Source organism: Trichosurus vulpecula, chromosome 4 (assembly GCF_011100635.1).
Source record: "Trichosurus vulpecula isolate mTriVul1 chromosome 4, mTriVul1.pri, whole genome shotgun sequence".
Lineage (NCBI taxonomy): Eukaryota > Metazoa > Chordata > Mammalia > Diprotodontia > Phalangeridae > Trichosurus > Trichosurus vulpecula.
Genome location: NC_050576.1, coordinates 53,879,610 through 53,906,781, shown reverse-complemented (window position 1 = coordinate 53,906,781; position 27,172 = coordinate 53,879,610). Strand labels below are relative to the sequence as shown.

The following is a 27,172-nucleotide window of genomic DNA, read 5'->3' as shown; positions in this document are numbered from 1 at the left end:
CTCCCCTGCTGTGTTAAAGAATCTTGTAGTTATACGTATGTGTATGACTAAGGATTCCCTAGGCCAGTGAAACAATGGTCCTGATCCAGGGTCTGAGGAAGTCCAAGGTTGGGATCTGGGCCAAGAAGAGAGCACATTATATAAGAAACCAAGGGGAACCACATACCTGGTTCTTAGATTTTCTTGGAGAAACACAGGGCAGCAGCAGAAATTATAACAATCACAATCAGCAGGACCAATGTTATTATAACCAGGTTCATGGAAGTCATGTTCACTTCTGCCCTCGGGAGAAAGAGATCTCAAGATAAACAGCACTTCTCTTCCCTACCTCTATTCCTCTTACCATCCATTATTGCTAAATCAGTCACCCCAGGCTTCCCAGTTACTCCTCACTTATCTTTAGTAGCCAAGCATGCTTCTAGTCTCAGCTTCCTGGTTTTCTAGGCTTCTTTTAGTTTCAGCTCCAATCCCACCTTCGGCAAGAAGCCTTCCCCAGTCCCCCTTAATTCTACTACCTTTCCTCCAAGATGAGCTCCAACTGGTGCTATATATCTTGATTATACAGAGTTGCTTGGATGATATCTCCCTCAGTAGATTGTCACCTCCTTAAAGTCAGAGACTATTTTTTTCATTCTTTGCATCCACAGAGGCTAACATAGTACAGGATGTGACACTTAACAAGTACTTGTATATTTTTTGTTGATTTATTCCAGGATCCTTCACTCTATTGATGGGGCCTTCACTCATAACCTTGTAGAGGACCCCCAGAGTCTGAAGAAAAGAACACTCCTCAGGCCTCTCTTACAGAAGAGTCCATTTGCACAGTCTTATACAGTCTCTACCTGGATACAGAACTAGTCCTGAGGGAGATGCCCCTGGAGATGGTACAGATGGATTGTGGGTTCTAGGACTGCTTTTATAAATTTTATATGTGGATGATTGTCTCCCCCTACTTAGGGAGTTCCTTTGATATCGGGGTCAATCTCAAGAGTCATTGTAAAGCTATTTCTTAAAGCTCATCACTTGGAGCTGTGGTCTCCAAAGGAGGTGAGCATAGAGGAACTGACCTCTGGCTAGGACTGCTAAAACCCCCAGCCATCTGACTTGATCGCCACATAGTGGGACTGCCATGACTCTCCATGGCTCTTTGCCTCAACTGGAATTACTGAGAAAGGTGGTATGACATAGCGTATAGGGTGATGGACCTTGGAATAAGGAAGACCCACATTCAGGTCCTGCTGCTAGGATGTTATCATGGAGAGGTCCCATCTCTCTGAGTCTCAATTTGATACCTCTAAAATAATAATAATAATAATAATAGTAATAATAATAGTAATAGTAATGCCTGTGATTGGGTTTTTTGTGGAGATCAATTAATGCGTCAGAAACCTAAAAATGCTACCTAAATGTCAATTATTCCTCTTCTTTCGTTCTAGCATTTCCTTGTCCACCCCATAAGCACCATATGATCTCAGTTCTAAGGTGTCTGTCTCTTCCCTCAAGTGGCCTTAGCTAGTCTCCTTACCGTGGACCGTGATAATCACAGCGTGGATGTGTGGGTAGTATTCCCTATGTTCGCTTGACAGTAGTATGATCCACTGTGAGTACGGCTCACTTGATGGACAATATGATTGAAAGGTCTGATTGTGAAACTTAAGGCTTGTCATTGTGTAGTATGTGACTTTGTGCAGTGGTTTGCTCTTCCGACTGTGGCACCTCAGGATCATAGTGTCACCTTCTATGAATTCTAATCTCTCTGCTTGGAGTAATAGCGAATCTGAACACAACATTAGAAACATTTCAGCTTGCCCTAGAGCCTTGGGACATCTAAGACTTCCTGCCATCTCCAAAGACAAAGAAAAGCAGACCCTGATTCTGAACAATAATTCCGGTTACTGAACTGGCTGGAGGATGTGCCACTTACTAGAATCTGCTCACATGTTGTTGTTTGTCCTTTGTTTTCAAAGAGGTCCAATGACAGCATAGGGTGATACCTTGACTCAGGGGGTGACTTGAATTTAGAGAGTTAGAGTTGCGCGAAGTTGTCAGCCTCACTCTCTGTGCCAGTGTCATCAAAGTCCAGTGACAATACAAAGTTAGGATGACTGGCAATGGCCCAGGATGAAGTGAATGACCCTGGCATCATCGATGCCTGACCAAGCTCTAAGCACTCTGCAACATCTCCTTCAGTCACCTCTCTTCCTATAAGATCTTCTGCATGAAGCCTTTCCTTGTCCTCTCAACTGCAAGCAGAACTCCTTCCAAAATTGTCATTAATTTATGTATCTTATATGTGTATATATATATATATGTTGTATGTCTATATATTATGCATATAATAGATGTGTATATATGTACATATACATACACATATAGATGCATATATGTGTGTATACATATATGTATATATATGCATGTGTATATATGTATATATACAGATTTTTTACATATACTTGTTATCTGCCCTATTAGAATGTAAGTTCTTTGTGACCAGGGATGTTTTCATCATCTGTACATGCATTTTCAGTGCTTATATTAGGCTTTTAATAAATATTTATTGACTGATAAATGCAGGTCCCTAGTCTCTTGGTCACTTGGGAGGGAGTTCTGGAAGTTTCCTGGCAGAATGAGCAGTGAAAATAGAAAGAATCCATGAGAGAAACTTTGAATAAGCCAAGCAAAAGGGCAAGCCAAGATGGTGGAGTAAAAGGAGGGACTTGCTTGAGCTCTCCCCAAATCCCTCCAAACACCTGTAAAAATGACCCTAAACAAATTCTTGTGTGGACAAAAAGACAGAGTGAAACAAATTTCTAGGCCAAGACAACCTGGAAATAGTCTATTGCACCCAGCTGGGCAAGGAGCACAGATCAACAGGCCAGGCTGGCACAGATGGGGCCCTAGCAAACCTGGAGCAGGCCCCAGGGCACTGAATCACTGGCATCTGTGGTGATTTCCAGACTTCTCAACCACAAAAGCCAAAGATAATTTACAAGATCAAGGAGGAAAGGTCTGTCAGACCTGGATGAAAGAAGAGCAAGGTCTGGCCCCAGCCCTAGAGCAGTGGAAGCAGCAGTAGTGGCTGCTTCAGGAGTTCTCTGTTCATAGATGGTGGGGCGATGCAGCACGTGATCAGAGAGGGGTTGCAGGGATCTCTTTGTTGGTGCTGATTCTCTTGCTTTGCCCATGCTTGGATCTAGGTTAAAGACCTGGGTGGTGGTCCTGGGGTGAGGAGGAGCTTGTGGAGGTAGTGGAGAGCATATCCTCTTCACAAAGCGCTCTTCAAGTGCTTTTGGTCATCACAGACCAGAGCACAGGCCATAGAGGACATACCACCTTGGAAGAGCTAAAAAATTTACAGGTCCCTAGGGATACCTCTGAAAACAGCTACACAAAAACCCTGAAACTTGGGACAGTACACCCTCCACACTGGAAGCAGGGTCCTACCTTAACAAAGATCTAAAAAGTCAAGTAATTGGTTGGGAAAATGAGCAAACAATAGGGAAAAATCAGACTATAGAATGTTACTTTAGTGACAAGGAAGATGAAACATATAACCAGAAGAAGACAACAAAGTCAAAGCACTTACATCCAAAGCCTCCGAGAAAAAATATGAACTGGTTGCTGGCCATGGAAAAGCTCAAAATAGGAAGCAGACGAAAAATTGGGAAGAGAAATGAGAGTAATGCAAGAAAATCATGATAAATGTGCCAACAACTTGCTAAGGAGACCCAAAAATGCTGGAGAAAATAACACCTTAAAAATAGACTAACCCAAATGGCATAAGAGCTCCAAAAAGCCAATGAGGAGAAGAATGTCTTAAAAAACAGAATTGGCCAAATGGAAAAAGAGGGTCCCAAAAGTTCACTGAAGAAAATAATTCCTTAAAAATTAGAATGCAGCAAATGGAAGCTAATGACTTGGTGAGAATCAATAAGTTAGAAAACAAAAGCAAAAGATTGAAAAGATGGAAGACAGTGTGAAATATCTCACTGCAAAAACAACTGACCTAGAAAATAGATCAAGGAGAGATAATTTAAAAATTGTTCAGCTACCTGAAAGCTATGGGTCAAAAAAAGAGCCAAGACATCATCCTTCAAGAAATTATCAAGGAAAACTGCCTTGAGATTATAGAACCAGAGGGTCAAATGGAAATTGAAAGAATCCAGCAGTCACCTCTTGAAAGAGATCCCAAAAAGAAATCTCCTGGGAACATTGTAACCAAATTCCAGAGTTCCCTGGTCAAGGAGAAAATATTGCAATTAGCCAGAAAGAAACAATTCAAGTATTATGGAAACACAATCAGGATAACACAAAATTCAGCAGCATCTACATTAAGGACCAGAGGCTTAGAATATGGTATTCTAGAGGTCAAATGAGGAAGGATTAAAGGAAGAATTACCTGCCAAACAAAACTGAGTATAATACTTTGGGGGAGGGATGGGTATTCAATGAATAGAGGACTTTCAGGCATTCTTGATGAAAAGTCCAGAGCTGAAGAGAAAATTTGACTTTCAAATACAAGAATCAGATAAGCATGAAAAGGTAAACAGGAAAGACAAATCACAAGGGATTTACTGAAGTTGAACTGTCTACATTCCTACATGGAAAGATGATATTGTAACTCATGAGACCTTTCTTAGTATTAGGATAGCTGGAGTAAATATAGATATAGATGCACACACAGAGAACGAGGTAAGTTGACTATAAAGGGATGATATCTAAAAAATAAAATTAAGGGGGGGAGAAAGGAATGTACTGGGAGAAGGAGAAAGGTAGAGGTGTAATGGGATAAATTATCTCATGCAAAAATGGCAAGAAAAAGCTTTACAATGGAGGGGAAGAGGGGGCAGGTGAGAGGGAATGAGTGAACCTAATTCCCATTGGATTTGACTTAAGGACGGAATAACATACAGACTCAATTGGTATGAAAATCGATCTTACCTTACAGGAAAGTAGGGGGGAACAGAATAAGAGAGGGAGGATGATAGAAGGAAGGGTAAAAGGGAAGAGGGGGGTAATCAGAAGCAAATATTTTAAGGAGAGACAGGGTCAAAGGAGAGAATAGATAAATGGGGGTGGGGATAGGATGGAGGGAAATATAGTTAATCTTTCACAACATGACTGTTATGGAAGTGTTTGCATGACTACACATGTATAACCTATATCTAATTGCTTACCTTCTCAATAGAGGTAGGTGGGGAGGGAGGGAGAGAGAGAATTGGAACTCAAAGTTTTAAAAAACTACTATTAAAATTCTTTTTACATGCAAGCGGGAAACAACGTATACAGGCAATGGAATATAGAAATCGATCTTGCTCTACAGGAAAATAGAAGGGAAAGGGATAAGGGAAGAGGGAGGGGGTGATAGAAGGGAGGGCAAGTTGGGGGAAGGGATAAACAAAATGCACAACATCTTGGAGTGGGGGGAGGGGAGAGATGGGGAAAAAATTTGGAACTCAAAATCTTGGGGAAGTGAATGCTGAAAACTAAAAGCAAATTAATTAATTTTTGGAAAAAGAGAAGCAAAACTCAAACCTCAGTAAGGGCAATAGTGAAAAGGAGAATTAAACTAAGCTGTGATTTCTCAGGAGCTCTCCCATCCATCCACCTTGACATTAGTTCTACCAGGACGTGTCCCTTTCCAGGCTGTATTGTAAGCAGATTTCAAGCATTCTCCTCCCCCTCCACTTACTGGAGGCTCCTTACCCTTCACTTACCATTAGATACCTGTAGTTTCACAGAGTTGCTGAGATCACCGTGTTGTGTCCGGCACTGGTATTCCCCACTATTCTCCACGTTGACAGCAGGGATGAAGTAGGAGTCCTGGTGGATGGGGATAGCTGACCCATTGTGGAACCATTCAATGGAACCCTGTCCAGGGGACTGGAACCCTTCACAAGTCAAAGTCACATTGTCCCCTTGGAGCACATTGAACCATGGGGGTTCCAGGGTCAGTACTGCCCTTGGGGGACCTAATGAGGGTAGAGAGGAGATGGGAATGAAGAAAAGGAGCCTCCGAGGAGGCATCAATCCTAGATCTGAGGGGAGGACACCAGTGACAGGCACAGAGAATAGAATGGAGCACACACTGGGTGTTTAGAGGGTGTGGAGTGGACAAAAAGTCAGAGTGGGGTCAACTACTGGTGGCAGTTTTCCTCACCACGTGATGCCACACTGAGTCATGAAGCCAATAGGGTCTTTCCAGAAGCATGGACAGTTCCCTAAAGATCCCCTAGGAACCTTTTGATTGGTAAAAACTAACAAATACAACAACAGTCATCATCTTCTGCTCAAAGAGAACCCATCTCAGGGAAATAAGAGTGAATGATCTGTAAGTTCAATCTCCAAAATCTAGACGAAACCCTGAAAGTCTCTACAGTCAGTATGGCTCTGTGGGAAGGAGTGGAATCCAGTTACAGAAGAAATATTCTTCCTGCAAGAAGGAGAGAGTCACATTCCAAGGTCAGGCACCCCAGACCCTACTAGCTGCCAGCGTCCTCAGAGCATCTGAATCTCTGCCCACAATACCTCCTCCTCCAACCCTCTCAGCTGACATAATACCCAGACCCAAGATCTAAGTATAATAGATACAGACACATGTACAATGCACAATGCATATACACAACATGGTGTCGGCAGCAGCACCCACAGACTGTGAGCTCCTTGAGAGAAGGGATTGTTTGTGCCTTTCTTGTATCCCCAACAATCATTAGTTTCTGTGATGTCACACACACATAATTAATACTTGCTGACTTGATTTGACATGACCCACACAGCACAGACACAGACATTTAGAGATCACTTGGGGCAGGAGAAAGAATGCTGGCTTTGCATTCAAGGATCTTGTGTTCAAATTCTGGTTTATCTACTTACTAGTTTGTGACCTTGGGCTACTCAGTTAACCTTTCTTGCACTCAGTTTCCTCACCTGGAAAATGAGGAAGTTGGACTAGATGACCCCTCCCAGCTGTCATCCATGACCCATTAACGATGTTGACAAACCTCAGAGCAACCACAGACACACAAAATCCAGACAAGCCATGGGGAGTGGGGATGGAAAAACAAACATTTGTTAAGTGCCTACTGTGTGCCAAGTACTGTGCTAAGCATTTTACACACATTCTGTCATTTGATCCTAAATCATAAGATTTAGAGCTGAAAGGGATCACAAAGATTATCTAGTGAGTCCAATGGGCTCATTTCACAGATGTGAAAACTGAGGCTTGGAGCAGTTAAATAATGAAGTCAAATGGATAGTAGATGGCAGACTTTTCTTTCCATGGATCAGGGAGTGAAACACACACAAGCCCAGGGATACAGAAGAAATGGCATATAAACGCAAGAACTGCTCAAATTCAGAAGGGCAGCTAGGTGGGGCAGTGGATAGAGCCCCAGGCCTGAAGTCAGGAAGTCCTTAGGTCAAATCAGATTTCAAACATTTACTACCTGTGTGACACTGGGCAAGCCCCATAACCCAGTTTGCCTCAATTTCCTCATCTGTAAAATGAGCTGAAGAAAGAAATGGCAAACCACTCCAGTGCCCTTGCCAAGAAAATCCCAATGTTGTGAAGATGTGGACAAGACTGAAACAACAACAATTCACTCAAACATAGAAAACTGTGGGGACACACCTAAGCAGAATAGTCCTCTTTGGAGGGTATATCCTTCCTGTGACTTGTAACTGAAAAACAACTTTCTAGAGTAGCTAGGTGGCACATTGGATAGAGCACTGGGCCTGGAAGCAGGAAGATCTGCATTGAAATCCAGGCTCAGATACTTACTAGCTGTGTGACAGAAAGTGAGTCACTTCACCCTTATTTGCCTCAGTTCCCCATCTGTAAAATGGAGACACACTAAAGAAGGAGAGTCAGACATGACTGAACAGACTCCTGAGGAAGAGGGTTGAGTCTCTAGCAGTAGAAAGGGGAACAAAGAGCTTTGGGTAGTAGTTACTGGGAGAGGAGAGTTATCTCAGCGACAACTGCTTCAGTGTTGGCACTAAAGTCTCACTCTGCCTTTAATCAGGTGGGTGCAAGGCTCCAGTGAGGATAGGAGCTACTGTCCTGGCTGTACTGATATGTCCTATACTATACTGATATCAATGTTCAGGAAGGGCATGGCAGAGGGTGGTTAACAAAAAAAGAAGCCAACATTGAATACAGAACTTACCTTTACTCCTGATGGCTGGAGCTGCAAGAGACCAGAAAGCAGGGATTAGACCAGGGCAGGTGCCCCAGGGGCCAGGCAGCTGGAACTTCCTCTAGCCAGGAGAGGGACCCAAAGAAGCCTGTTGTGCAGCCTTTCCCCAGTGTTCCTCAGAGCCACCTGGGATCAGAGTGATTCCAGGGGCACTGGAATTCCCCTCCCCTCAACCAGATAAGAAAACAATATACTGCCTGTTCAGTGACATTTGAAATGCCACCATCAGAGACCGTGCTGGGGCTTGATGTTTTGTTCCCTTTCAAAATGCAAACCTCTTCCCACCTCAGTGTCAATGGGTTTATTGAATTAAATCCTTTCTTGAGAGTAGGATTTAATCTAAGAGTGCTCAGGAACAGGGAGAAGGACAAAAGAAGGAGAGTCTCTGGGCGACTGGCTGTATCTGACTATGCTTTTTCTTTTCTTTGTTTTTTATTTGTAATTTATTTATTTGTAATATTCTTTTTTCCCCAAAGTTTAGGTTCTCTATTCTCTCCCTCCTTTCCAAGAAATGTGATATCAATTATACATGTGAAATCATGCAAAACATATTTCCATATTACTGGTTATGCTTCTAAGTACTAGGAAAGGCTATGGGGGCTGCAATAGGATTGGTCAGTAGTCAGGATTTAACCAGGTGGTTCAGTGGATAAAACACTGGGCCTAGGCAGGAAGATCTGAGCTGAGAACTAGACCTCAGACACTTACTAACTGTGTTATCCTGGGCAAATCTCTTAGCACTGTCTGCCTCTGTTTCCTCATCTCTAAGATGGGGACAATGACAGCACCTACATCACAGGGGTTGTGGTGAAGATCAAATGAGTCCATGTAAAGCCCTTTACAAACTTTAAAGTGCCATTTAAATGCTAGCTCTTGTTCTTAGTGCAAAGGCAGAATTGGATCCTTGTCTGAACAGGGGAACAAGGCCAGGGATGTTTAGATGTTCAGAGACTGTACAGAGGGAAGGTGCAGGAAAATCAGAACTTTCCCCCCATGTAGACAGAAAGACAGAAGTGAAGAATGGGCAGAACTGCAGATATCCAAGAGTCTTGGACAGAAGAACTGGTCTGAAAGTCAGGAGACATGGCAGTGTGATCTCAAGAAAGTCCCTTCATTTACCAAGTGTTCATGGAACGCAGGCTCTGCCGTTTACTAACTGTGGAACCTTTGGCTAGACATTAAACCTTCTCAAGGCCTGCGTTTCATCTATAAAATGGGACTAGAATAGATGGCATCTCAGGTCCTTTTAGGCTCTAAACTTCTATTCTAGCCTTGGCTCTCCCTCACTTTCACAACCAAGCACTGCCCGTAATCACATCTAGACATTTCTCTGCTTCTGTCCCATTACTGAAATATGTCCAGGGGTCGTGGTGAACCAAAATGTGCCTGGTGTGGATAGAGCCAGGGAACACCCAGGAATCTGTCCAGATACAAGTATGACATTTGGGGAGTAGAGGAGTATCTACGATGACCCACTGTGGACAGGCCTGGAGCCTCTAGCATGGATTTTGGCCTGGGTGGGGTAGGAAATCTCATCTAAACTTAAAATTTGATCTAGAGATGACAACCCCCACCAAAAAAAAAGAGGAAAGAAGAGGAATTTGCCCCAAAATCAGAGGCCTGGTGTGGCTTTGGAGTCAGAGGACCTGAGGTTGATGAGGATGATGGCTCCGCTACCTTTGTGACCTTGGACAAATCATTCAGCTTTTTTGGCCTTGGGTTGTTGTTGATCTTTTTCTTCTGAAAAATGGGGGAAGAAAAAGAGGCATCCACGTGGCCACTAAGATTTCTTCCAACTCTGAGTCTTTGATCCAGAGTCACAGCTTAGAGCTTAAAAGTGTGTTAACATGTTTTGGGGAAGCCCTATGTACACGTCCTACCTCACCACTGCCTTCCATTCCAGGCAGTGTCTATATATCTGAAGGAAATAAACACAGTTCTCTTCATTCTTCAAGCCCCACAATCTGCTGTTCCTGCATTACTGAAATTGGGATTCTCCCTAATCCCCAGGTCCCCAAATAAACACTTCTCTTCCCTCAACAAGGAAAGCCAGCTTTAGCCACAGGAGAGGAAGCAAACAACAGCAGACTTTCATGATTTGAGCCACACAGGGAGAAGCACCTTCAACCACCTCTTGACTGAAGCAATTTAATTCCACTGCGATTATTAAAATAGAAACATCCTGGAGATATCTAACACTGAGTTGTTGTGAGCCATTTATACCACAGAGAGTGTCAGGTTCTCAAAGAGAAGGCCACATTAGGAAGGAGAAAGAAAAACTATCAGGTGCCTGGTCAGGAGAGGACACCCAAACAAGAATTTGACATGGCCTAGGGCAAGCTGTAAGAATCAGCATGCCTGGCAGAGGACAGTCCAGCAACTTTAACATGTCTACTCTGTCCTGATTCTAAGGAACTGGTTCTTTTTAGCCCCTTCCCACTCCCACCCTCCCTCTTCTTTCCATCTTGCCCACTTATACTTTTCTCTTAAGTTAGGCCCCTAAACAAGGCCTGAGCTAGAGTCGGCCCTTTGTCTTTGTACCTCCATTTTCTGTTCCATTAAGCTTAGACTCACCTAGACACAACAGTGTTACCCACGGCAGCATAGAGCTGGTTCTGGTGGCAGGTTCCGGTACCCATGGTCCCCTCATGGCAGGCAGGGGATGACAGGAGTGGATTCCAAACAGCACAGATTCAGGAACTAGTACTACACATCTGTCCCACCAATCCTAGCATGTCCACTCCAGAGGACATTTCTTCTAAAAGAAGAAATGAGCATTGGCCTGCTAGCTCAGAATCTTCTCCCCTCCAGCATCTGTCACCTACCCTCCTCCCACTGAAGTCCCCCTTCTTTCTGCTCCCTCCCTTTTTGCCAGCAATATGCAATATTTCCTGGCCAAACACCCACACAGCTGGGATCAACTGATTACTCAACTCTAAATTCAGAGAAATCTACTAGATAGCAAACAAACTACCCCACCCTTGCCTAAGTGGAACCCAAGATGTAAGTTGCACTGGAAGTAGAAGTGTGTGTGTGTGTGTGTGTGTGTGTGTGTGCGCGCGCGTGTGTGTGTGTGGAGAGAGAGAGAGAGAGAGAGCATGTGTATGCATCATATATATGTATATATAAAGAGACAAAATTTAAAGTGGTTTGTCAGCCTCAAAGCTCTTTATGAATGTGAGCTGTTGGTTATTCAAAGGGCCTACCCCACAGCCCAGTCCTAATTCAGAGAGAGAATGGAAAAATATGAAAAGCACTCTTCCCTAGAGTCCCCTCGTGCACCATAATAATAACAGCTCCCATTTACAAGGCACTTTTCTTACAACCACCCTGTGACATATGGTGCATATATTCCTTTTGGTGGGTGACAAAGCTTAGATAAGCTGAATGACTTGCCCATGGTCATAGATCTATGAAATATCAGAACCCAAGTTTCCCCATTCTCTCTGTCCATTACACCATTGGATCCGAGTTCTTGGTGCTGGAAATAGTGACCTGGGGTTTCCCATAATTATAGGTTATCCATAATAAAAGGACAAAATACTCCAGGGAAAGTCAGGATGTGGAGTGAGACGGGAAATTCTTTGGAATGGATTGGTGAGGTGGTGCTTATTTCAGGACTCCATACTGGGGTGCTGAGATTAGAGATCCATTTAGAGTTCTGAGTTGCAGTAGGGTTAAAGCCAAGTGTGTGTCTGCACTGTGTCTCTGGAAGTAGAGGGCCACCAGGCTGCCTAAGGAGGATGAATGGACACAGGTCAGAAAAACAGAGTAAGTTGCAGCTCCCAGCCTGTTCATTATTGGGATTGGGTCTTTTGACTTCCAGTACGGAGGAGATAGGACCTCAAAAAAAAGTAAGAAAGAAAAACAAAAAGAAAGGAATTCTTAAGACACAGAGAGATATAATTGCAGGGAAGAGGAAAACACATGAATCGTCTGAAGGAAAGAAAATGACAGACAACTCACCAATCAAGTTAGGCTTTTAAAAGATGCATACAGAGGGGCGGAGCCAAGATGGCCGCATGTAAACAGCATCTTACCGGAGCTCTCTCACAAAGTCTGTCAGATTCCTATAAAAAAGTGAATTTGAGCAGATTTGAGAGAGTCAGAAACTGTGAGCAGTCTGAGTGGGGCAAATTTCCAAGCCAGGAGAATCTGAAAGGCCAAAGGAACGAATCTGTAGGCTTGGTGAGCACTCGGTGTGCGGAGCTGCTACAGGTTGCCCCAGAGCAGAAGTGGCCGGCTGGGAAACCCACATGGGAGACAGGCTGGGAGAAAGCTAGGGCCCGAAACTGGTGGAGATCCCCAGGCTTCCCAACACAGGACGGCAGTCTGTGGAAGCAACAGAGGCAGCGCAACGCCACCAGCCGTGAAACACCAACTCCTGAGGCTTGCAGCCCTAAGGTATGAAATGGGGCTTCTTGAATGTCCGGGAGATATAATGCCCAGGTAAATGGCTCTAATCCCTCCCCCCCTCACGCAGAGAGTTCCTTGGAAAAAAAAGAATGCTGGAACAGAGGAGACAGAAGTGGGGCTTCAGTGGCCAAATAGTAGAAGTTCATTAGTCTCAGAGGGGCAGAGCCGGCAGGGGTCAACACCAGGAGCCCAGACATAACCTTGCTCCCCTAGGGGAAGTGCCCACACCAGCTCAAACAATAAAGAGCTGAGACCAATGCTGAAGAGCAACAGTGTGGGAGAGCAACCCTAGGGAAAGAAACATCAGGGAGCCAGACCTCTCCCCCACACCTCAGGAAACTGAAGGCTATAATTCACAAAGCCAACAACTAGACTCACAATGCCCAAAATAAGAAAGCTGGAACAGAGAGCTCTGAGCCCCAAAGGCAGAAATTTATTGTAAAGCCAGGAAAAGGCTAACCAACATGAAGAAGAACACAAAAATTCAAGGACCATTGATTCTTTTTATGGAGACAGGCGTGATCAAAATACCAATCTGGAAGAGGCTAGCAATGACACCATAGCTACATCTGATACCTCAAAAGGTAATGTGAACTGCTCTCCAGCCCAAAAGGCATTGCTGGAAGAGCTAAAGGAGGATTTTAAAAACGAAATTAGGAAGGTAAAAGAAAAAATGGAAAAAAAGTCCACTGATGAAATCAAGTCCCTAAAGAATAAGATTGGTGAAATGGCTATGGAGATTCAGAATCTAATTAGAAAAAATGACACCCTGAGAGGTAAAATCAACCAACTGGAAAAGGAGACTCAAAAGAAAAATGAAGACACTAACTCATTAAAAATTAGAGTTGAGCAAGTGGAAGCTAATGAATCTATGAGGCATCAAGAAGTAGTAAAACAAAATGTAAAGAATGAAAAATAGGAAAAAAAATGTGAAATATCTGATTGGGAAAACAACTGATCTGGAAAATAGATCCAGGAGAGACAATTTAAGAGTTATTGGTCTACCAGAAATCCATGATGAAAAAAAGAGCCTTGACAATATCTTTGAAGAAATTATCAAAGACAACTGCCCAGAGGTCCTAGAACCAGAGGGCAAAATAGTCATTGAAAGAATTCACCAATCACCCGCTGAAAGAGATCCCAAACTGAAAACACCAAAAATATTATAGCCAAATTTCAGAACTACAAAGTCAAGGAGAAAATACTGCAAGCAGCCAAAAAGAAACAATTCAAATATCGTGGAACTACAGTCAGGATCACACAGGATCTCTCGGCTTCCACATTAAAAGACAGGAGAAATTGGAATATGATATTCCGAAGGGCAAAGGAGCTGGGAATACAACCAAGGATCAACCACCCAGCAAAACTAAGCATACTTTTTTCAGCAAGGAGATGGATATTCAACTAAATAAGGGAATTCCAGACCTTCCTGATGAAAAGGCCAGAATGCAATGGAAAATTTGATCTCCAAATACAAAACTCAAGAGAGACACAAAAAGGTAAACAGGGGGGAAAACCCCACAAACCTTGTTAATCAATAAGAGCAAATTATTTGCATCTTTATATAGGATTATATCATCTTATGTATGTTTTATATATATACATATATATGTCAGTCTTGAGAATAGTACAGCTATTATGACAGTTGAAAGGGATACACATAGATTGTGAATGCCTGTATAAAATAACTGATATAAGGATAAAAAACATACTTAAGAGATGTAAAGGGAGGGCTATGAGAGAAGAGGTAAGGAGGTAGTAGAAAAGGGTAAATTACACCAAATGAAGAGGCACAAAAAACATATTATAGTAGAGGGAAAGAAGGGAGGGAGAAGAGCAGTATTTGAGCTTTACTGTCATCTGATCTGGTTCAAGAAGGGAACAATACACCCTGAGAAGTATAGAAATCAAACTTGTCCTACAGGAAGTAGGAGGGGAAAGGGGGAAAAAAGGGAGGGGGATGGTCAGAAGGGAGGGGAGAAGTAGCAAGTGGGAAACGGTAAGATAAGGGAAGGGAATAAAGAGGGAGGGTAAACTGAGGAAGGTGGGGGTCAAAAGCAAAACTTTGTTGAGGAGGGGAAGGGTAAAGGGAGAAATAAAACCATAAACAGGGGGAAATAGGATGGAGAAAAAGACACAGATAGAAATCATAACTCTGAACGTGAAGGGGATGAACTCTCTCATAAAACGGAAGCAGATACCAGAATGGATTAAAAACCATAATCCTACAATATGCTGTTTACAAAAAACATATTTGAAACAGGGGGATACACACAGGATAAAGGTAAAAGGCTGGAGTAAAATATATTGCGCCTCAGCTAAAGTAAAAAAGCAGGTGTAGCACTCCTAATCTCAGACAAAGCAAAAGTAAAGATAGATTTAATTAAAAGAGATAAGGAAGGACATTACATCCTGCTAAAAGGCACCATAAACAATGAAGCAATATCATTGCTTAACATATATGCAGCAAGTGGTATGGCATGCAAATTGTTAGAGGAGAGGTTAAGGGAGTTACAGGAAGAAATAGACAGCAAAACTATAATATTGGGAGACCTCAACCTCCCCCTTTCTGAACTTGATAAATCTAGCCTCAAAATAAATAAGAAAGAAGTTAAGGAGGTAAACAGAATTTTAGAAAAGGCAGATATGATAGACCACTGGAGAAAACTGAATGGAGATAGAAAGGAATATACTTTCTTCTCAGCAGTACATGGCACATACTCAAAAATTGACCATGTACTAGGGCATAAAAACCTCACAATCCAGAGAAGAAAGGCAGAAGTAGTCAAAGCATACTTTTCAGATCATGATGCAATAAGAATTATTTGTAACAAAGAACCATGGAAAAATAAGCTAAAAATTAATAGGAAACTAAATAATCTAATTCTAAAGAATGAGTGGGCCAAAGAATAAATCAGAGAAACAATTAATAACTTCATTCAAGAGAATGACAATAATGAGGCAACATACCAAAACTTATGGGATGCAGCAAAAGCAGTTCTTAGGGGAAGTTTTATATCTCTAAATGCTTACATGAATAAAATAGGGAAAAAGAAGATCAACGATCTGGGCATACAGCTGAAAAAGCTAGAAAAAGAGTAAATTAAAAATCCCCAATTAAATACAAATTAGAAATACTGAAAATCAAAGGAGAGATTAATAAAATTGAAACCAAGAAAACTATTTAATTAATAAATAAAACAAAGAGCTGGTTTTATGAAAAAAACAAAAAAATTGATAAACCTTTGGTCAATTTGATTAAAAAAAAGAAAGAAGAAAATCAAATTAGCAATATCAAAAATGAAAAGGGTGAGTTCACCTCTAATGAAGAGGAAATCAAAACAATAATTAGGAATTATTTTGCCCAATTGTATGCCCATAAATTTGACAACCTTAGAGATATGGATGAATATCTACAAAAACATAATTTGCCCAGGTTAACAGAAAAGGAAGTAAAATTTCTAAATAACCCCATCTCAGAAAAAGAAATGGAGCAAACCATCAGTGAACTCCCTAGGAAGAAATCTCCAGGGCCAGACGGTTTTACATGTGGATTCTATCAAACATTTAAAGAACAACTAATTCCTATACTTTGTAGACTATTTGGGAAAATAGGTGAAGAAGAAGTCCTACCAAATTCTTTTTATGACACAAATATGGTACTAATACCCAAACCAGGTAGAGTCAAAACAGAGAAAGAAAATTATAGAACAATTTCCCTAATGAATATTGATGCAAAATTTTTAAATAAAATATTATCAAAAAGATTGCAGCAACTTATCATGTACACTACGACCAGGTAGGATTTATTCCAGGAATGCAAGGCTAGTTCAATATTAGGAAAACGATTATTAATTGACCATATCAACAACAAAACTAGCAGAGACCATATGATCATCTCAATAGATGCGAAAAAAGCCTTTGACGAGATACAACACCCATTCCTCTTAAAAACACTAAAAAGCATGGGAATAAATGGAGCCTTCCTTAAAATTATAAATAGCATCTACCTAAAACCATCAACTAGCATTATTTGTAATGGGGATAAGCTAGATGCATTCCTAATAAGATCGGGGTGAAACAAGGATGTCCATTGTCACCCCTACTATTCAATTTGGTACTAGAAACATTAGCTATAGCAATAAGAGAAGAAAAAGAAATTGAAGGAATTAGAATAGGCAAAGAAGAAGCTAAATTATCACTTTTTGCAGATGATATGATGATTTACTTAGAGAATCCTAGAGAATCAAGTAAAAAACTACTTGAAATAATAAACAACTTCAGCAAAGTTGCAGGATATAAAATAAACCAACATAAATCCTCAGCATTCCTATACTTTACTAACAAAGCCCAACAGCAAGAGATAGAAAGAAAGATTCCATTCAAAATTGCTGTAGACACTATAAAATATTTGGGAGTCTATCTGCCAAGACAAACCCAGGGCCTATATGAACACAATTATGAAACACTTTTCACACAAATAAAGTCAGATCTAAATAAATGGAAAAATATCAGTTGCTAATGGTTAGACCAAGCTAATATTATAAAAATGACAATTTTACCTAAATTAATCTATCTATTCAGTGCCATACCAATCGAACTACCAAAAAATTATTTTATAGAGCTTAATAACAAATAACAATAATAACAAAATTCATCTGGAAGAACGAGAGGTCTAGAATATCTAGGGTATTAATGAAAAGAAATGCTAGAGAAGGTGGCCTAGCCATACCAGATATTAAACTGTATTGTAGAGCAGCAGTCATCAAAACTACCTGGTACTGGCTAAGAAACAGAGTTGTGGATCAGTGGAATAGGATAGGAACACAAGATGGAGAAGTCAACAACTACAGCAATCTACTCTTTGATAAACCCAAAGAGGCCAGCTTCTGGGCTAATAATTCACTATTTCACAAAAACTGTTGGGAAAATTGGAAAATGGTAGGGCAGAAACTGGGCATAGACCAACATCTTACACAGTATACCAAAATAAAGTCAAAATGGGTTCATGATTTAGGAGTAAAGGCTGATACTATAAGTAATTTGGGAGAGCAAGGAATAGTTTACTTATCAGATTTAAGTAAAAGAAAAGAAATCATGACACAACAAGAGATAGAGAGCATTACAAAATGCAAAATGGATAATTTTGATTATGTTAAATTGAAATGTTTTTGTACAAGAAAAGCCAATGCAACAAAAATTAGGAGGGAATCAGAAAATTGGGAGAAAATCTTTAGAACTAGTGTCTCTGATAAAGACCTCACTTCTAAAATATACAGGGAACTGAGCCAAATATATAGGAATACAAGTCATTCCCCAATTGAGAAATGGTCAAAGGATATGAACAGGCAGTTTTCAGAGGAAGAAATTAAAGATATCTATAGGCATATGAAAAAATGCTCGAAATCACTACTGATTAGAGAAATGCAAATCAAAACAATTTTTAGATACCACATCTCTCCTGTCAGATTGGCTAAAATAACAAAACAGGAAAATGATAAATGGTGGAGAGGATATGGGAAAATTGGAACATTGTTACATTTCAGGTGGAGTTGTGAACTGATCCAGCAATTTTGGAGAGCAATTTGGAACTATGCCCAAAGGGCTATAAAAATGTTCATACCCGGGGGGCGGAGCCAAGATGGCAGCTGGTAAGCAGGGACTAGAGTGAGCTCCGTACTGAGTCCCTCCAAAAACCTATAAAAAATGGCTCTGAACCAATTCTAGAACAGCAGAACCCACAGAACAGCAGAGGGAAGCAGGGCTCCAGCCCAGGACAGCCTGGATGGTCTCTGGGTGAGGTCTATTCCACACGGAGCTGGGAGCTGGGAGCTGGGAGCTGGGAACAGAGTGGAGCAGAGCCCAGCCTAAGCAGCGTGGAACAACCAAACTTGGAGTCGGGCGGATGGGGCTCCTAGCGCCCTGAATATGTGTGCTGCGGCAGTTACCAGACCCCCTCAACCCACAAACACCAAAGACTGCAGAGAAGGTTAGTGGGAAAAGCTGTGGGAGTGGAAGGAGTTCGGGGTTCAGCTTCCAGCCCTGGGGGCAGCGGAGGTGGGGCAGCTACAGTTGCTGCTGCTTCCGGCCCCAGGCCCACCTGGTGGGAGGAATTAAGTGGTGGATCAGAGCAGGAGTGCACAGCCTGCTGAAGATCTAAGCCCAGCCCAGGCTGGGGGTTCTTGGGGAAAGAGGAGTGCTGGTGTGACAGAGCTGGCACCTCCCCCCCAAACGTGGAACATAGAACTCATTAATCTACAAGCAGTCATACCCCACTGAAAAACTCAAGGGTCAAGTTAGTTGGTTGGGAATATGGCCAGGCAGCGAAAGCACACCCAGATTCAGTCTCAGACTTTGGATTCTTTCTTTGGTGACAAAGAAGACCAAAACATACAGCCTAAAGAAGACAACAAAGTCATAGAGCCTACAACAAAAGCCTCCAAGAAAAACATGAACTGGTCCCAGGCCATGGAAGAGCTCAAAAAAGATTTTGAAAAGCAAGTTAGAGAAGTAGAGGAAAAATTGGGAGGAGAAATGAGAAGGATGCAAGAAAACCATGAAAAACAAGTCAATGACTTGCTAAAGGAGACCCAAAAAAATACTGAAAAATACACTGAAGAAAACAACACCTTAAAAAATAGATTAACTCAAATGGCAAAAGAGCTCCAAAAAGTCAATGAGGAGAAGAATGCCTTGAAAGGCAGAATTAGCCAAATGGAAAAGGAGGTCCAAAAGACCACTGAAGAAAATACTACTTTAAAACTTAGATTGGAGCAAGTGGAAGCTAGTGACTTTATGATAAATCAGGATATTATAAAACAGAACCAAAGGAATGAAAAAAATGGAAGACAATGTGAAATATCTCCTTGAAAAAACCACTGACCTGGAAAATAGATCCAGGAGAGATAATTTAAAAATTATTGGACTACCTGAAAGCCATGATCAAAAATAGAGTCTAGATACCATCTTTCAAGAAATTATCAAGGAGAACTGCCCTGATATTCTAGAGCCACAGGGCAAAATAGAAATTGAAAGAATCCATCGATCGCCTCCTCAAATAGATCCCAAAAAGAAATCTCCTAGGAATATTGTTGCCAAATTCCAGAGCTCCCAGATCAAGGAGAAAATACTGCAAGCAGCCAGAAAGAAACAATTTGAGTATTGTGGAAACCCAATCAGAATAACCCAAGATCTGGCAGCTTCTACATTAAGAGATCGAAGGGCTTGGAATACGATATTCCGGAGGTCAATGGAGCTAGGATTAAAACCTAGAATCACCTACCCAGCAAAACTGAGTATCATGTTCCAAGGCAAAATATGGATTTTCAATAAAATAGAGGACTTTCAAGCTTTCTCAGTGAAAAGACCAGAACTGAATAGAAAATTTGACTTTCAAACACAAGAATCAAGAGAAGCATGAAAAGGTAATCAAGAAACGGAAATTGCAAGGGATTTACTAAAGTTGAACTGTTTTGTTTACATTCCTACATGGAAAGATGATGTGTATGATTCATGAGATCTCAGTATTAGGGTAGTTGAAGGGAATATGCATATATATATATATATATATATGTATATATATATATATATAAGTGAATATGTATGTATGTATATATCTATGTGTATATATGTATGTATATATGTATATACATATATATATATAAAAGAGAGAGCAGACACAGGGTGAGTTGAAGATGAAGGGAAGATATCTAAAAGAAATAAAATCAAATTAAGGGATGAAAGAGCAACATACTGAGAGAGGGAGATAGGGAGAGATAGAATGGGGTGGATTATCTCGCGTGAAGGTGGTAAGAGGAAGAAGTTCTGTGGGAGGATGGGAGAGGGCAGGTGAGGGGGGAATGAGTGAACCTTGCTCTCATCAGATTTGGCCTGAGGAGGGAATACCATACATACTCAATTGGGTATCTTACCCCACAGGAAAGAAGAGGGAGGAAGATAAAAAAAAATAAAAGGGGGGGATGATGGAGGGGAGGGCAGATGGAGGTGGAGGTAATCAAAACAAACACTTTGGAAAGGGGACAGGGTCAAGGGAGAAAATTCAATAAAGCGGAACGGGTTGGGAAGGAGCAAAATATAGTTAGTCTTTCACAACATGAGTATTGTGGAAGGGTTATACATAATGATACACGTGTGGCCTAGGTTGAATTGTTTGACTTTTTAGGGAGGGTGGGTGGGAAGGGAAGAGGGAAGAGAATTTGGAACTCAAAGTTTTAAAAACAGATGTTCAAAAACAACAAAAAAAAGTTTTGCATGCAACTAAAAAATAAGATACACAGGCAATGGGGTGTAGAAATTTATCTTGCCCTACAAGAAAGGAAGGGAAAAGGGGATGAGAGGGGAGGGGGGTGATAGAGGGGAGAGCTGACTGGGGAACAGGGCAACCAGAATATAAGCCATCTTGGAGTGGGGGGGGTAGAAATGGGGAGAAAATTTGTAATTCAAACTGTTGTGAAAATCAATGCTGAAAACCAAATATGTTAAATAAATAAATTTAAATTAAAAAAAACTAAATCACACACACACATATATACATTTATGTATCACTGAAATATGAGGGGCATTAATAAATAGTAAAATCTTAAAAAAAAAGTAAAAATGTTCATACCCTTTGACCCAGCAATACCACTTCTAGAGTTGTATCCCAAAGAGATCACACAAGGGGGAAAAGGACCCACATGTACAAAAATATTTATAGCGGCTCTTTTTGGGGTAGCTAAGAATTGTAAATCAAGGGATGCCCATCAATTGGGGAATGGCTGAACAAGCTGTGGCATATGAAGGTAATGGAATACTATTATGCTATAAGAAATGGGGATCATACGGACTTCATAACAACCTGGAAAAACCTACACGACATGATGCTGAGTGAGCAGAGCAGAGCCAGGAGAACATTACACACAACCACAGATACATGGATTCTGTGAGGACCAACCCTGACAGACTTCGCTCTTCTGAGCAACACAAGGTACAAAGACAACTCCAAAGGACTCATGATGGAGAATGCTATCTACATCCAGAGAAAGAACTATGAAGTATGAATGCAGATTGAGGCACACTTCATCCTAGCCTTGCCCCCCCCTTTTTTTTTCTTTTTCTCTCTTTTGTTTTTGTTTTTGGGTTGGTTTTTTTTTTGGTCCTGTTCCTTCTTTCTCATGATTCATTTCATTGATCACAATTCTTCTCCATAACTTGACTAGTGTGTAAATTAATTCAATGCAAAGTTAAAAAAAAAGAAATGGGGAAACTAATACTTAGAGAGGCAAAGTGACTTTTCCTTATGACAAACGCAGTATAATCCCTGGAATCTTTTCTCTGCATCATAGTCCTTATCTTCAATATCCTTCCACATGTTTACTTAACTCATTTGGTGTCAAATTTGCTAGCTCCTTTGACATTTAAAAAGTTCAAGAGACATAGTTTCTTGGTAATAAATCATTTTATTAATAATGCTAGTACATTACCAATAAAATGTGTCAGTGACACTCTCAAATACCAAAAAAAAAAGATGCATACAGAAATTGGAGGCAAGGACTAATAGCCTAGATTCCATCAAGCTATTGGTCAATATGCCAGGCCTTGTATTAGGAGATGGGTATACAGAGACAGAGTGTAGAAAAGCAAGCCATGGTCCTATAAAAAGGGTATGAGGACTACTCATGCTCAGAATAAGCTGAAGCTGGTATGGAAAGTTAAGGACAACAAAAGAGGGTGAATATTCTAGGGTCTATGGGTTTTTAGCTATATTAGGGGATATAGAGAGATGGTGTGGAGCTGAGATAGTGTGGTGTATTGTAGTGGTGTTAAACCCACAGAGAAACAGGGGGCTACTAAACCATACATAACAATTCCGGCTGGCCACATAATGACTTGGATTTCAAATGCAACATTATCTATGTTTTCTTGTATTTTTATTAATTTTGTAAATTTTTCCAATTACATTTAATTTGATTTGGATTACCCTTAAGAGTATTGTGGATTGCAGGTGGCCCACAAGCTTTGTGTCTGACCTCTCTGGTGTAGAAGCTGGAGAATTGGCTTCAGAGCCAGGAAGGCCTGGGTTCCAGTCCTGTCTCTGACTTAGAATGGTTGTGACCCTGAGCATGTTACTTAAACTCTCAATGTTCTAGACCACTTTCTAAGACTGTAAACTGCAGAGAAGGTGCTAACCTGTACTAGTAGAAGGAGTTTCCTCATTTTGGAGTTCCCTTATTAGAAATTTACCAATTTAGTCCCTATTCTTATGGAATAAAGGAAGATCAAGGGTAGAGCCAAAATGGCAGAGTATCAAGAAGTACAGAGAGTACCTCATCCCCACCCCCAACTCAAACCCCTCCAAACAAATCTAGAAAATCTGTCAGACTGAATCCCACTCAGGAAATCCAAGAAAAAGCATTGAGTCATTTGTTCAGCCTAATTGGGCATCAGGAGACAGACAGAGTGGTCTGCTGAGACTGGGAATGGACTCTGGCTAGAAATCAAGCAATCTGGGCTCAAGGACTGTGACCTAAAGTAGGATGAGGACCTACAACCACCCTGGAACAAGTGTCAACTGGCAGCTTTATTGTCACAGACTCAGGGCAGAGAGAGGAGGGGTCCTGCACCTAGGTGTAACAATACAGGCTGGGAAACAATTGCAAGCTCCGGGCTGAGTATCTAGCAAGAAGCAAGCTCAGAAGCAAGTACAAGCTGTGTGGTTCTGACCACAAAAGTGAAATGGGCTCTCAGTTCTAGCTTCTATCCCCATCTGAAGCTTGCAGAGGAAGAACAAAGGCAGAAATATCAGACCAAAAGGAAGCCTATAGTCCTGCTACTCTGAACTAGCAGACCTTTCCAGCTGGCTAAGAGGGTTTGAATATAAGAGCAGCAATCTCCTGTTACTCAGATCCCAACCAAGGTCAAGAACTTGTAGGACTCAGGCCAAGGGAGCAGTAAATCAGACTTTACCCTGGATCATACCTCTTTGGGAACAGGAAAGCTTGCAGGTCTCTAGCCTGAGCTGTCCCTGAGAACCTAGAATGACACCACACTTAATACAGTACTAAAAACATCATCAGGACCAACCTAGATCTTTTCTCCAGAATCATATAGAACCTGGCCTTTCTGAAATCAGAAAGTAGTCTGGAAGAATGAGCTAAAGAAAAAAAGAACGCCACCATAAAAGGCAGAGAAGACACAAAACTCAGAAGAAGACAATGACTCTAAAACGACTACAAGCAAAGCCTCAAAGAAAAATACAGCTTGAGCACAAATTAAACTAGAATCCCTGGAAGTGATAAAGCAAGGGTTTCTTAAAAGAGTTTACAAATTTTTTTTACAAATGAAATGAGACTCCAAAGGACTCACGATGGAGAATGCTATCTACATCCAGAGAAAGAACTATGAAGTATGAATGCAGATTGAGACACACTTCATGATAGCCTTTTTTCTCCCACTTTTTTTTTCCTTTTCTCTCTTTTGTTTTTGTTTTTGGGTTGTTTTTTTTTGGTCCTGTTTCTTCTCTTGCATGATTCATTTCATTGATCACAGTTCTTCTCCATAACTTGACTAGTGTGTAAATTAATTCAATGCAAAGTTATACATGGAAGATATATGGGATTCCATGCCATCTGGGGGAGGGAGGTGGGAAGGGAGGGAAGAAAATCTGGAACTCAAAATTATGTAGAACCGAATGTTGTAAACTAAAAACAAAAATTAAAAAAAATGTGAAAAAAAGAAATGTATTTAGTCTAGGAATAAACAATACTTGTTGGAAAGCCAAAAAAAAACAAATGAAATGAGAGCATGGGAGGGAAAAGTATAGAATTAATGTGAATTATAAGAGAAGGAATTGGAAAGGGAATTAATAGCTTCATACAAAAGATACAAAAGCTTGCTAAAGCAACACATTCCCTGAAAATTAGAATGGAACAAATAGAAGCCCATGTCTCCATGATACAACAATAAATTTTAAACAAAGTCAAAATATTGAAAATGAAAAAAATCAAAGGTATTTCATAGAATGAACAACTGACCCTTGAAAACAGACAAGGGAGAAAAGAAATTTAAGAAACATTTCACTAACTAAACACCATCACCAAAAAAAGAGCTGAGTCAAATTTAAAAAAAAAACTGCCAAGATGTCTTGGAACCTTAGGGCAAAGTGGAAATAGAAAGAATCCATTGGTTACCTCCAAAAGAAATCTCAAAATGAAAACTCCCAGGAACTTTATAGCCAAAACCAGAGTGTCCTGGTCAAAGAAAAAATACTGAAAGCAAACAGAAAGAAAGAATTAAAATGCCAAGGAATCTCAGTCATAATCACACACAATTTAGTAGGCATTACCATAATTGAGCAGAGATCTTAGAATACAATATTCTAAAAAGCAAAGGATATGGGCCTATGATCAAGAATAACCTAGTAACCAAAATTGAGTATAATCCCATAGGGGAAAAATGAATCTTTAATAAAATAGAAGACTTCTGCCAAGATGGCGGCTGGAAAGCAGGGACCAGCTTGAGCTCCCTGCCGAGTCCCTCCAAAAACCTATAAAAAATGGCTCTGAACCAATTCTAGAATGGCAGAACCCACAGAACAGCAGAGGGAAGCAGGGCTCCAGCCCAGGACAGCCTGGATGGTCTCTGGGTGAGGTCTATCCCACACGGAGCTGGAAGCTGGGAGCTGGGAGCTGGGAACGGAGTGGAGCAGAGCCCAGCCTGAGCAGCATGGACCAACCAAACTAGGAGCCGGGCGGAGCGGGCCCTAGTGCCCTGAATCAGTGAGCTGTGGCAGTTACCAGACTTCTCAACCCACAAACACCAAAGACTGCGGAGAAGGTTAGTGGGAAAAGCTGTGGGAGTGGAAGGAGTTCGGGGTTCGGCTTCCAGCCCCGGGGGCAGCGGAGGTGGGGCAGCTACAACTGCTGCTGCTTCTGGCCCCAGGCCCACCTGGTGGGAGGAATTAAGTGGCGGATCAGAGCAGGAGTGCATGTCCTGCTGAAGATCTAAGCCCAGCCCGGGTTGGGGGTTCTTGGGGAAGGAGTAGTGCTGCTGTGACAGAGCTGGCACCTCCCCCCCAAACGTGGAACATAGAACTCGTTAGTCTACAAGCAGTCATACCCCACTGAAAAACTCAAGGGTCAAGTTAGTTGGTTGGGAATATGGCCAGGCAGCGAAAACACACCCAGATTCAGTCTCAGACTTTGGATTCTTTCTTTGGTGACAAAGAAGACCAAAACATACAGCCTAAAGAAGACAACAAAGTCATAGAGCCTACAACAAAAGCCTCCAAGAAAAACATGAACTGGTCCCAGGCCATGGAAAAGCTCAAAAAGGATTTGGAAAAGCAAGTTAGAGAAGTAGAGGAAAAATTGGGAAGAGAAATGAGAAGGATGCGAGAAAACCATGAAAAACAAGTCAATGACTTGCTAAAGGAGACCCAAAAAAATACTGAAAAATACACTGAAGAAAACAACACCTTAAAAATAGATTAACTCAAATGGCAAAAGAGCTCCAAAAAGCCAATGAGGAGAAGAATGCCTTGAAAGGCAGAATTAGCCAAATGGAAAAGGAGGTCCAAAAGACCACTGAAGAAAATACTACTTTAAAAATTAGATTGGAGCAAGTGGAAGCTAGTGACTTTATGAGAAATCAGGATATTCTAAAACAGAACCAAAGGAATGAAAAAATGGAAGACAATGTCAAATTTCTCATTGGAAATACCACTGACCTGGAAAATAGATGCAGGAGAGATCATTTAAAAATTATTGGACTACCTGAAAGCCATGATCAGAAAAAGAGCCTAGATATCATCTTCCAAGAAATTATCAAGGAGAACTGCCCTAATATTCTAGAGCCACAGGGCAAAATAGAAATTGAAAGAATCCATCGATCGCCTCCTCAAATAGATCCCCAAAAGAAATCTCCTAGGAATATTGTCACCAAATTCCAGAGCTCCCAGATCAAGGAGAAAATACTGCAAGCAGCCAGAAAGAAACAATTTAAGTATTGTGGAAACCCAATCAGAATAACCCAAGATCTGGCAGCTTCTATATTAAGAGATCGAAGGGCTTGGAATACGATATTCCGGAGGTCAATGGAGCTAGGATTAAAACCTAGAATCACCTACCCAGCAAAACTGAGTATCATGCTCCAAGGCAAAATATGGATTTTCAATAGAATAGAGGATTTTCAAGCTTTCTCAGTGAAAAGACCAGAACTGAATAGAAAATTTGACTTTCAAACACAAGAATCAAGAGAAGCATGAAAAGGTAATCAAGAAACAGAAATTGCAAGGGACTTACTAAAGTTGAACTGTTTTGTTTACATTCCTACATGGAAAAATGACGTGTATGATTCATGAGACCTCAGTATTAGGGTTTCTGAAGGGAATATGCATATATATATATGTTTATGTATATATATATGTTTATGTATATATATATATAAGTGAATGTGTATGTATGTATATATCTATGTGTATATATATGTATATATGTATATACATATATATATAAAAGAGAGAGCAGACACAGGGTGAGTTGAAGATGAAGGCAAGATAC

General features: G+C 41.0%; 1 pseudogene; it reads right to left on the bottom strand.

Annotated features, from left to right (window-relative positions):
- Positions 1-1,540: 1,540 nt before the first annotated feature.
- On the bottom strand, positions 1,541-10,848 carry LOC118846720 (annotated as a pseudogene).
- Between the last annotated feature and the right edge of the window lie 16,324 nt (positions 10,849-27,172).